At 50.3% G+C, this 12,992-nt stretch overlaps 1 protein-coding gene across 1 annotated transcript in view; it reads right to left on the reverse strand.

Annotated features, from left to right (window-relative positions):
• The window catches only part of SRRM3 (serine/arginine repetitive matrix 3), an 87,765-nt gene that overhangs the window by 42,533 nt on the left and 32,240 nt on the right, over positions 1–12,992 (reverse strand). The window lies entirely within an intron of this gene.

Below are 12,992 nucleotides of genomic sequence, written 5' to 3' on the forward strand. Positions count from 1 at the left end.
GGCCATCTGTCCTGTGGCCCCGTGGGGCTCTAGCCCAAAGCAGATCACTGGCGACCAGGCCACTGGAGAAATGCATCAGCAATACAAATGCCCCGTGGGTGACTTTCCTTGAGCCCAGGTGCAGGCTCTGTTTCATTAAGATGTGACTGCTAATTACCCTGGAATTAGTCAGTGGCCCATACGTTCCTCTGGCAGCAGCAGCAAACCAAGCCCCAAAGACGGCAGGATTTCATGCGAGTGATAGAGAGACCGAGAGCTGCGTGGGCAGCAGCCCCGTGCCACACAGGTTGGGAGACCCATCCTGCCGGAGGGTGACCCATCCTGCCGGAGGGCCGGGCCCCTTTTTGGAAAGCAATGACTGGCAGTAGTTCCCCGGACCGCTCGTTCCAGCCTGAGATGGGATCTGAGCCGACCTGTCTCAGGGGAGAGCAGATACATCCCTTTCTATTGCAGGGGCTTCCGCTCGGTCTGATGGGGGCAACACAGCACCCAGAACAAGGGGATCCTGGTCCTAGATGCTACCGTAATACACCGAATAAACAACACGCAGCCCCCAGTTCAATGGGACCCTGGTCCGTGACGGGGCTCCTAGGTGCTACCGTAATACACCTAATAGACAACATTCAGCCCCCAGTTCAATGGGACCCTGGTCCATGACGGGGATGCCTAGGTGCTACCATAATACAACTAATAAATAAAATGCAGCCCCCACCACAATGGGGTCCTGGTCCATGACGGGGGCCCCTAGGCACTCCCACCACACATATAACTAACAATATGATGCCCCAAGAGGCCGTAGACCAGCCAGCCTCAACTGGATGAGTGTCACAATCTGGCCCTGGTGGCCTTTGTTACAATGGAAGGACTGTTGGGGTTGTAAATCACAGAGGGTGAACTTGATCGAGCACGAGGCCTAGGGACCACTGAGACCTACGTCAGCCCCGAGAGGACTCAGTGGGAGGTCTGGCTCGATAAATGCAAGTTATTGTCCCCTTAAAATTCCTCCCACTCTGGAATCCTGCGAAGGAAAATTATTGGTTGCACAGTTTTCTCTCTTGCCCATCAGGACCGTGGGTGTATCAAAGTGAGCGAGCAAGAGGAAAAGCTGCCTTCTGGTTAAGGCAGGGACTTGGGAGTCAGGAGATTGGGAAATCAACACTTCGCTCTACCACAGATTCCCTCTATGACCTTGGGCAAGTCACTTCATCGCTCTCTGCCTCAGTTTCCCATCTGTAAAATGGGAATAATAATTCTGTCTTGTCTATGTCGATGGTAATCTCTCACTGAATGTGTGCACAGCACCTTGCACAATGAGGCTTCGATCTTGGTTGGGGCTTCCAAGTAACAGTCAGGCGATAAGAGGGAAGGTCCTCTCATTAAAAGATAGGAGGCAAAGGTAGGAATAGATGGTCAGTTTTCACAATGGAGAGAGGTAAATAGTGGGGTCCCCCAAGGCTCTGTACTGGGCCCAGTCCTATTCAACATGTTCGTAAATGATCTGGAAAAAGAGGTAAACAGTGAAGTGGCAAAGTTTGCAACCGACACAAAATTACTCATGATAGTTAAGTCCCAGGCAGACTGCGAAGAGCTACAAAAGAATCTCACAAAGCTGGGTGACTGGGCGACAAAGTGGCAGATGAAATTCAGTGTTAATAAATGCAAAGTAATGCACATTGCAAAACATAATCCCAACTGTACATACAAAATGATGGGTCTAAATAAGCTGTAACCACTCAGGAAAGAGATCTTGGAGTCATTGTGGATAGTTCTCTGAAAACATCCACTCAATGTGCAGCGGCAGTCAAAAAAGCAAACAGAATGTTAGAAACCATTGGGAAAGGGCTAGATAATAAGACAGAAAATATAATGCCACTATGTAAATCCATGGTACACCCGCACCTTGTATTGTGTGTGTAGTTCTGGTTGTCCCATCTCAAAAAAAAAAAAAAAGTTAGAATTGGAAAAAGTACAGAGAAGGGCAACAAAAAGGATTAAGGGCATGGAACAGCTTCCATACGAGGAGAGATTAAAACACTGGGACTGTTCAGTTCAGAAAAGAGTCAGCTAAGGGGGGGATATGACAGAGGTCTATAAAATCATGACTGGTGTGGAGAACGTGAATAGGGAAGTGTTGTTTACCCCCTTCCCATAACACAAGAACTAGGGGTCATGTGATGAAATGAATAGGTAGCAGGTTTAAAACAAACATCAGGAAGTACCTCTTCACACCCCGCACAGTCAACCTGTGGAACTCACTGCCAGGGGATGTTGTGAAGGCCAAAAGTATAACTGGGTTCAAAGAAGAATTAGATTCTTCCTAGAGGTTAAGTCCATCAAAGGCTATTAGCCAAGATGGTCAGAGATGCAACCCCAACTATCAGTTAGAACACGTAAAGACAGCCTGAGGATGTTGAGGGTTCTGTCTGAGATCACTACAGTGGTTGCAATATAAAGTCAATATAAAGGTTCGATGGGGTCACACCCCATTGGCTGGGATCAATGGGATTGAGCGGAGGTTGTGCGGGGCCCAGTTGATATCTGGAGTTGCTGGAGATGTTAGCCTGGATTTTCGCAGTTCCGTGGGGCTTGTGCGGTCCCTCCGTAGATCAGAGAAGGATTATCCGGGATTAGCAGGGGGTGAAGAAGTCAATGAAGATCACTGGGAGAGGGTTAGGCCAGGTTATCTCTGAAGGAGCTTAGCCCGTGTTCTGTTGAAAGCCGGGATGGATTACCGAGGGCAAAGAAAGCTGAACAGCAATCTGGCCACTCAGCAGGATTATCTGGTCATTGGCAGGAGCTGCCCAAGATGACCGAGGATTTTGAGCTGCTCACCTGAGTCACCAGAGGGACATTTGGAGCTACTGAGGGTCACCTTCAGTCCACCTGGGGTCGGAGGCCATGTGGAAGTTAATTGCCAGGGTATCAGATCTCACCACTGGTGAGTGCAGAGGGTTCACAGCGGCCATGTAGGTTACCGGGGAATGGAAAGGGCCACCTGGAGTGGTAGGACAAGGTTATCTGAAGGTCACATACGGCCACTTGAAGGTGAGATGGTTTCAGTGTCAACTGAGGCTAGTCCATGTGGGATACCCAGGCAAGCTGCTGGCTGAGGCCAGTCGAGATGGGGCAGGGTCTGGCTTGCCTGTTGCAGAGAAGCTGGGAGAAGATGGTTAATGAGAGGAACGGCATGAGGGAAACCCTTGGTATCTCTCCTCCCACCAAGGGGTTTATCTGCTTAATACCAATGGGTGCAACCATGTTCCCATGGAAACCAAGGGGATTTGCCATGGGCTACAATGAATGGCAACAGGATGGGGCCTGGTGACTTGTATGTCGGCAGTAACCTTTTGTTTAAGGATCTCAAAGCTCTTTGCAGACACCCATGAAGAAGTGTGCAGCACCCATGGAGGGTTGGTCAATATCGCTGTCCCACTGATGGGGAGACACCAACACAGAGGGACAATACAGCTCCACTTTCAACCTCGGGAGCCTGACATCAGGGAGCCGGCTCGATATTGGGCCTGGTTCCTCCAGGGGCACTGTGGTTGCTCTGAACATCGGACCGTAGCTTTACATGCCTAAATATGGCTTCAGGGGCCTAACCCCAGAATCTGAACACTTTGGTCTGAGTGCTTGGCTGCTGATCACACAGTAATTGAGGTGGAGAATCAGGGTTAGGACCCAGGAGTCCCGGCCCACTATCCTCTGCACTAACCACTACTACTGCATAGACTGTAAGGTCAGAAGGGACCATCATGATCATCTAGTCTGACCTGCATATCACAGGCCACAAAACCTCACCCACCCACTCCTGTGATAGACCCCGAACCTCTGGCTGAGTTACTGACGTCCTCAAATCATGACAGAGAATCCACTTGACCTCCCTGTTTCGGGCATCAAGGAGTCTGGGCAGGACGGCTGGTGAAATGCACTCTGGGAATGCGCATACAGACTTGGAGCCTCAAAATCACACGTGGCCTGGAGGCGATTCAGTGCAATTCCCCGCGCTGCCAGGCAGACCCTCCCCGGCAGGACGGTAAGGGACTAGCGCCACCCAGGGGAGTGGGACTCAGGGAGAGCCCTGCATGCCCCTGCACCAGGAGCTTGGGGTGCAGTGCACCCCCAGCAGCGAAGGGGCACTGCGGGAGGGTTTGTGAGGGCCAGTTTTCCAAAGCACTCTGGCGGCAGCAAGCGCATGAGAAATCCCTGCTGACCCTGTGAGCCCTGAACAGGCCGCCTGGCTCCCAGCAGAGGCCTGTCGGCTGGAAAGTGCCTGCTCTCTCTGGAGTTGGGAGAGCCTTAGCCCTGTCTAGGAAGGCTGGCTGGAGGGAGAAGAGGCCCCTTGGCCCAGCTGGCCTCCCAGTTTATCACCCCACCCTCCGGATGGCAGCTGGAAAACTCCCCCTTAGAGTGTTGGCTTCAATGGAAGTCACTGGTCGGCCTCAGTCCCTGGCTTGGGCCTGCTACAGTGGGGCCTCGATGTTTCATTCAGACTCTGGCCTTCCCCGGCTGCTCTAACCCTTCCTCCCAGCCTCCCGGCACTCGCAGTCCCTCCTCTCAGCTCCCCCTCTCCTGTCCCTCTGAACCTGGCTCTCTGCTCTCCCAGCTTCGCTCACCCCCTCTCTGCTCTCTCCAGCCCCTCTGGTTTTTCTGCTCTGGATCCCGTCCCTGCCGCCTCCAGTTCCTCTCTCTGGGTACGTCTACACTGCAATCTGAGGACGTGCAGACATACTCGAGCTAGATTTGATCTAGTTAGTTCCAATAACAGAAGCAGCAAAGCCAGGGCAGTAGCCTACATAGCCGGGTCCCCCGCTTGCCACACTCCTCTCTCTGCTAACTCTCTCTCATCTCTCTGTTCTCCAGCCCTCTCTCTACCCCCGGAGCAGCGTGAAAACTTGAACCGAGCCTTCCTCTGCCTCTACATGCAAACAGTACTCACTGGGAGAAAGGGTGTCGCAAGCTAGCCCCTAGGGAGGGAGGATGTGGGGGGCGGGGTGTGGCCAAGGCACTAGCCAAGCGTAGAGGAGCTCGGACTCTGATCCCCAGCTCTCCCGCTGACTCCCTGGTCCCAGCTCTTCAAAAAGAATTCAGCCCCCAGCAGCTCTGATTGACACAACTAAGCAAGTGGCTGGTTTTTCAAAAGTGGCCGGCTGCCATTGAGAACAATGGGAGGTGCAGAGTGCTTTTGAAAATCTGGCCCTCAGTGTCTCGTCTGTAAAATGGAGTTAATAGTACTGCCTTTCCCCCACTATGTGTGTTTAGACTGTCGCTCTCCAGGGCAGGGACCCTCTCGCCTAACATATCTGTGCAGTGCCTAGCGCCAGGGTCCAGAGATGAGCTAATGTAATGCTGCTGTTTAACACTAACCTAAAGTGCCGCTCCTGCAAAATGATCTGCAGGGGCACAGGCCAGTGCTCAGAAGGGGCTGCCCTGGGGCTCTGCCTGGCTAGATCAGACTGCAGGATCGGGGCCCAAAGCACCTGCAAATCATGGTGGCCTAAAAACGGTGAGCTCGGAAACAAAGGCTCAGTTAAGGCCTGGCTCAAAATCAGGCCCTGGATCGAAACTCTCCAGTTCTCCAGCATTTCCATTTGCACACAGATCCCATATTCCCCACTGGAAGGGGGCGGCAAACAAGGACTGGCTGGAACCAGCTCTTAGCGAAATGAAGGTGGGGATGAGAGGGGTTAGGGTGAGACCCTCTAGCTGGGGAGTTTGAAACTGGAACAGGTGAGGAGTGACTCCACATTGTTCCCCTCGGATGGCTCATTGGGGGTCTACAGGACACAAATTGGGCAGGGCAGTTCCTAGTGGCCGAGCATCCGTCCCATTTGTCCCCTGTCCAAGAGGCCTAGGGCTGAATGGGCCTCAGAGACAGAATTCTCCATCTAATCCCTAAGGTTGGTCTCGCCGGGTCATCGGGGTTGGCAGGGCAGCATGGGGAAGCTGCCTGGGCTGTACCATGGCCGTCAAGCTGAATCAGCTCGTAAATCATGTTCAATAAGACAGCAGGCCGGGGCAGACAGCTCTGCTCAGAGCCTGCGCCTGGCGCTGCGGCGGGATTTGCAGCGCACGTGCTGCACGCAGACCCTCCCCTCCCTTCACTAGTTGTACCCTGCAGCAATTTCATTGACTCCTGACCAGCACTGAGGGACGGACCAGGCCCGAAGCCTTGACACTACTCCAGTGCTTGGAAGATGGCTCCTTAGCCGCTCATTAAGCATCAGATAACTAGTGTCACACTCCTTCCAACTGGAAACGGCATTTAACAGAGCTGGCAGGACCCAGCTCAGGCTTCCCCTGGGACTCCGACAGCACTGTAGTTTGATGATGTGATTTACATTAAGGCTGATAAACGCTCTTCTAAACTGGCCTCACTTTGCGCCTCCTTCCCCTCTGCAGCCATTGAGCAGGGGATGACAAGCGGCAGCATCTCTCCATGCACATGAACCTCTGCCCCTCGGGGAGTTTCACCCAATTAAGAGCTGAGTGAACAATCACCTGTTTTAAGGGAGTGAAAACCAGGGTGTTGTGGACTCAAAGTACAAGCCAGATCTCTTCCTTTCTACTGCAAATTACCCTTCCTCCCAGGAGGCCGCCCAGCTGCCAGCCAGAGAGACAGGGACGGTGGCTGGTATTAGAAAGGCTTTTCTCAGGGTAGCTGCCTTCATTTTTCCAATGGCTTGTTTCTCGGTGATTGGGTTGTGACACATTTCAAGATGCTGGATTTTGATGACTTGGCCAGGTGATAACATTCAGCACCATGAACAGCTCCCAGGCTAGGCTGTCCCGGCCCTAAAATCATCCCATCCAAAGCTTTTCTCTCCTTAGCTTTGCTTAACCAGTCAGAACCAGCTTTTGCTGCCTGGATGATTTTTAGTAGGAACTCAGAGGCAGTAGGAACAGTGAGCAGAAGACCTGGGTTCTATTCCTGGTTCTGCACTGGCCTGCTGAGTGACTTTGGATAACCCACTTTAATCTCCGTGTGCCTCAATTTCTCCATCTGTAAAATGGGGAGAACGCTGCTGATGCTGACATGCTTTCTATGGTTCTTGGCGCTGAATGGCTGCAAAGAGCTCCGTGCTATTGGTATATAGCACATACACCAAAATGACATTAAAAGAACATGCATTTTGCAAAGCCAAGCACCCAGAAATTAGGAAATGCCAACATTCCAGTTGTCTGGGCAACCTGAATCTGACCCCCTTGTGCATACGCAGCATGAGCCAGTCTTTAATTACATGACCACATACTGTTTTTGCCCCAGTACCCCGGCCTCATTCAGTGACTGGGCTGAACTGCGGCCACTCAATAGTTTGTCTTCTTCTCATTGCCCACTGTGTGGCCCCAGGCCTTAGCTGCTGCTTACTATCCAAATCCCAAATCTGAAGACAAAATTGTTTTCTTCATGGGATTTCTATTGTGTCCAAGTGCTTCACAGCCATTAATATATCCTCACGACACCTCTGCGGGATGAGGGGGTGGTATGATTTCCATTTCACACCTGGGAAACTGAGGCACACAGAGGTTCAGGTCCAAAGTATCCATTCATTTTAGGTGCCCACTTTGAGACAGCATTACACAGGGAATGACCTGCTCCGGTCACGTCAGCTCTGGGCTGGGGCATGCTCAGTGTGGATGGAACATTTGAGAATTAGCCTGGGCTCTAGCAAGGCTCCTCTGACTTTGCGCAAGCTGTAATTTTTCAGAGGCTTATAGCTTAAAGGGGAGACTGCAGCGGGTAGTACTGAAAGGTGAACTGTCAGGTTGGAGGGAGGTCACCAGTGGGGTTCCTCAAGGTTTGGTTTTGGGTCCGATTTTATTTAATCTATTTATTACTGACCTCGGAACCGAATGTAGGAGTGGGCTGATAAAGTTTGCGGATGACACAAAGTTGGGAGGTATTGCCAATTCGGAGAAGGATTGGGATATCCTGCAGGGAGACTTGGATGACCTTGTAAATTGGAGTAATAGTAATAGGATGAAATTTAATAGTGAGAAGTGTAAGGTGATGCATTTAGGGATGACTAACAAGAATTTTAGTTATAAGCTGGGGACGCATCGGTTGGAAGTAATGGAGGAGGAGAAGGACCTCGGAGTCCTGGTTGACCGCAGGATGACTATGAGTCGGCAATGTGACGTGGCTGTGAAAAAAGCTAATGCGATCTTGGGATGCATTAGGCGAGGTATTTCTAGTAGGGACAAGGAGGTGCTGCTTCCATTATACAAGGCACTGGTGAGACTTCATTTGGAGTACTGTGTGCAGTTCTGGTCTCCTATGTTTAAAAAGGATGAACTCAAACTGGAACGGGTACAGAGAAGGGCCACTAGGATGATCCGAGGAATGGAAAACCTTTCGTATGAAAGGAGACTTGAGGAGCTCGGTTTGTTTAGCCTAACCAAAAGAAGGCTGAGGGGAGATATGATTGCTCTCTTTAAATATATCAGAGGGATAAATACCAGGGAGGGAGAGGAATTATTTCAGCTCAGTACTAATGTGGACACGAGAACAAATGGATATAAACTGGCCGTGGGGAAGTTTAGGCTTGAAATTAGACGAAGGTTTCTAACCATCAGAGGGGTGAAATTTTGGAACCGCCTTCCGAGGGAAACGGTGGGGGCAAAAGACCTCTCTGGCTTCAAGATTAGGCTAGATAAGTTTATGGAGGGAATGGTTTGATGGGATAACGTGATTTTAGTCAATTAGGCAATAACGTGCCATCGCTGGTAAAAAGAGGGTCCGGCTGGAGAATCTTGCCTGTATGCTCGGGGTTCTACTGATCGCCATATTTGGGGTCGGGAAGGAATTTTCCTCCAGGGTAGATTGGCAGAGGCCCTGGAGGTTTTTTGCCTTCCTCCGCAGCATGGGGCAGGGGTCACTTGCTGGAGGATTCTCTGCGACTTGAAGTCTTTAAATCATGATTTGGGAACTTCAACAGCTGAGTTAAGGGAAAGTGGGTGGGTCAGCTTTTGTGGCCTGCATCATGCGGGAGGTCAGACTAGATGACCATAATGGTCCCTTCTGACCTTAAAGTCTATGAGTCTATGAGCTTGGCCTAATTTGGGGAGATTTTCACAGGGACAACAAAAGGCACAGCCCCAGGACAAAAGCTGCCCCCTGCCACATTTCAAGTCTCTGCTCCAAAGCCTGGTGGGCGCTAGAGCTTCTAACAAAGGTCACGAGGATCTTTTACCACGGGCAAAACAATGTATGTTTCCCTAACCTTGTACTCGGAAATGGCTGAACCAAGATTGGGCTCAATGCTTGGAAAGTACTTCGGAGAGGAAATGTGCCCCTGAAGTACTAAGGATTGTTAGCAAGGCAGTGTAGAAGAACCCTCATCCCAGCTCAGCAATTCCCCTCTATCCCCAGGGGTAATGCATGGAAATTCATCAGCACGTAGACACCTCCGCAGGGGAAAACTACTATATTGAACTACTACTACTAGATGAACACGATTTGTTGGGGAAGAGTCAACATGATTTTTGTAAAGGGAAATCACGCCTCACCAATCTACTAGAATTCTTTGAGGGGGGTCAACAAGGGGGATCCAGTGGACACAGTGTACTTAGAGTTTCAGAAAGCCTTTGTCAAAGTGCATCACCAAAGGTTCGTAAGCAAAATAAGCTGTCATGGGATAAAACAGAAGGTCATCTCATGTATCAGTAACTGGTTAAAAGATGGGAAACAAAGGGTAGAAATAAATGGTCAGAATGGAGAATGGTAAATAGTGGTGTCCCCCAGGGTCCGTACTGGGACCAGTCCTATTCAACATATTCATAAATGATCTGGAAAAAGGGGTAAACAGTGAGGTGGCAAAATTTTCAGATGATACAAAACTACTTAAGATAGTTAAATCCAAAGCAGACTGCGAAAAGTTACAAAGGGATCTCACAAAATTGCGTGACTGGGCAACAAAACGGCAGATGAAATTCAATGTTGATAAATGCAAAGTCATGCACATTGGAAAACATAATCCCAACTACACATATAAAATGATAGGGTCTAAATTAGCTGTTACCCCTCAAGAGAAAGATCTGGGAGTCATTGTGGATAGTTCTCTGAAAACATCCGCTCAATGTGCAGCGTCAGTCAAAAAAGCGAACAGAATGTTGGGAATCATTAAGGGATAGATAAGACAGAAAATATCATATTGCTTATATATAAATCCACGGTACGCCCACATCTTGATTACTGCGTGCAGGTCTAGTCGCTCCATATCAAAAAAAGATATTGGAATTGAAAAAAGGGCAACAAAAATTATTAGGGGTCTGGATCAGCTTCCATATGAGGAGAGATTAATAAGACTGGGACTTTTCAGCTTGGAAAAGAGATGGCTAAGGGGGGATATGATAGAGGTCTACAAAATAATGACTAATGTGGAGAAAGTAGATAAGGAAGTGTTATTTACTCCTTCTCATTGCATAAGAACTAGGGGTCATCAAATGAAATTAACAGGCAGCAGGTTTAAAACAAACAAAAGGAAGTATTTCTTCACACAACCCACAGTGAACCTGTGGAACTCCTTGCCAGAGGATGTTGTGAAGGCCAAGACCATAACAGCGTTCAAAAAAAGAACTAGATAAGTTCATGGAGGATAGGTCCATCAATGGCTATTAGCCAGGATGGGCAGGGATGGTGTCCCTAGCCTCTGTTTGCCAGAAGCTGGGAATGGACCACAGGGGATGAATCACCTGTTCTGTTCATTTCCACTGATGCACCTGGCACTGGCCACTGTTGGAAGACAGATTACTGGGCTAGATGGACCTTTGGTCTGACCCAATGTGGCCGTTCTTATGTTCTTATTCTTAGCTTGTAAGAATCTTGGAGCAGAGATTGTCATTTTGTGATGTGTCTGTACCGCACCCAGCACAATGGGGTCTAGGACCAGGGCCCCTAGGCACTGCTGACGTACAAATCAACAAGAACATGAATAATATCAACCTCACTTACGCCCAGGACCATCTCTGTTCTGTGTTTGTACAGCACCTAGCACAACGGGGTCCTGGGCCAAGAGTGGGACTCTTCGGCGCTACTACAGTCATCAGCTGGGGTTTCTTCTATGTGAGGCTATCGCCCCCTCCGCCCAGCATAACCTGAGAGCGACATCGACACTTGAATTCCTTCCCAAGCCCATTTTCTAATCCTGGACTAAGTTTCCAGACTCTTGCTACCTTGACAGCAGCTGAAGCGTGCTACACAAGATTGCTTTTTTGTTACTTAGATGCTAGCCTGCACTTACCCCCGCTCCTGCTTTACGGCCTAAAACGAAGATCCGTGTCTGGGCGGGTGAGCTCGGAGACAGCAGTACAGTAGCTGGCAGAATTTATAGAATGCCGACCAGGTGTCAGACATCTCCATTTCCTGTCCTATGTGCCGCACAAGTCTCGCAGCCCTTCTCTCCCCTTGGGACTCCCCGTGACATTGCAAAGTCTGCAAATAGTTCGACTGGTCACCCCACCGCCGACGCACACTGCAGAGGTGTCAGGAGGAGGAGCCCCAAACCTCAGCAGGTGTAACCCGGCATCAACCACAGAGCAATGCCCATGTGAGCCAGCTGGCCCCCTCCAGACTCCAGTTCTGCAAAATTGCATGAATCCTGCCAAGGTCCCAGTGAGCAAGGGGTTAATCTTAGCTCACATTGCCTGCTTAGAGGGTGGAGATGGAGGCCCAGGGACCAGAGGGCTGGGATGATCTCCGAGCTGGGAAGTGTTTTTCTATTCACTTTCCGCTCCTGGGGGTCTTATTTTGCTCCCTCGTTCGGGAAGCCCTCCCTTGGGGAAGACATCTTGCTGACTGCAGCTGGATTTGCCTGCCAAGTCCTTCCACCAGCCACTTGAGTGAGCGACCAAGCAAGGGAGCAGATCTCAGCAGGGCTTTGCGATGCTCTCTGACGCTGAAACCCGGGTACCCTTTGAGCTGTACCCAGCTGTGCTTTTCGGCCGGCATGTGGTTGCAGAAGTTTCTGCCCCACCCCCACCCCCCCAGTGCTGCAGTTCTTTCTCACTGCCCTGATTTCCTGAGCCTAATGAAGCATTAATATTCAGTGAACCTACAGGATCTATTCCTGTCCCGGAGTGACCTGCTTTCCAGGCTGATAGATGATGTGTGGCTTGCCAACTGCGCTCGCTGTGCCATTAAGCATTTCACAGATAAATCACGATCAAGCTGGGGCAGAACCAAGCGCTGACAGGGATATTCCTGGAGCTGCGCCGGGGGAGGAGGGAGAGGAGAGGGGGAAAGAAATCAGAACCTAAGAATCGGGGTCTTTGCAGCACAAGCTGTGCCACTCACCTGAATGATTTGAGAGTGGAAACCCCTTTGTTCCATTCCAGAGAGACCCACACATACACAGGATGGGAGTTATCCTAGGCCAGATTCTGACTTCGGAGGAGTCACTCCCAATGTGGAGCAGTGTAACTGAAGTCAGTGTGTTCACATGCCTCAGTGCAGCCAGTGAAGTTACTTTGGATTTACACAAGATGCGAAGTGAAAAATGAGTGGGGGGCAACTCTGGATTTAAATTGACCTACCCCTAATTACAGCAAATTCAGTGCAGTGCCTAGCAAAATGGGGCCAAGGCAGGTAGTGTAATCGATTGACACAGCAGTGACTGATATCAGGCTCTGCTGAAGTCAATGGAGTTACTCCAGATTTACCCAGATCTGGCCCACTACACCAGCAATTAATTTCAAGGGCTGACAGACAGCTGCACCCCACCGGTCCATGGCCTCCCCGATGCAGAAAAGAAAGTGACTGACAGGAGAAGAGCAGAGGAGAGATTTTCTGGAATGGCAGGAAGTGGCCAGAAGCTTGGAACTGCCTAAGCTGGGAAACCCCGGGACTCTTCACAGAGCTGAGACTCAAGGGACTTGGGTTCTCTTCCTGGCTGTGCCACTGGCTGACCTGGGACAAGTCACTTCCCTCCCTATGCCTCAGTTTCCCCATCTGTAAAATAGGAGTGATGACACTGATGCCTTCTGCTGATGAA

This window comes from Emys orbicularis, chromosome 17 (assembly GCF_028017835.1).
Source record: "Emys orbicularis isolate rEmyOrb1 chromosome 17, rEmyOrb1.hap1, whole genome shotgun sequence".
Classification (NCBI taxonomy): Eukaryota; Metazoa; Chordata; order Testudines; family Emydidae; genus Emys; species Emys orbicularis.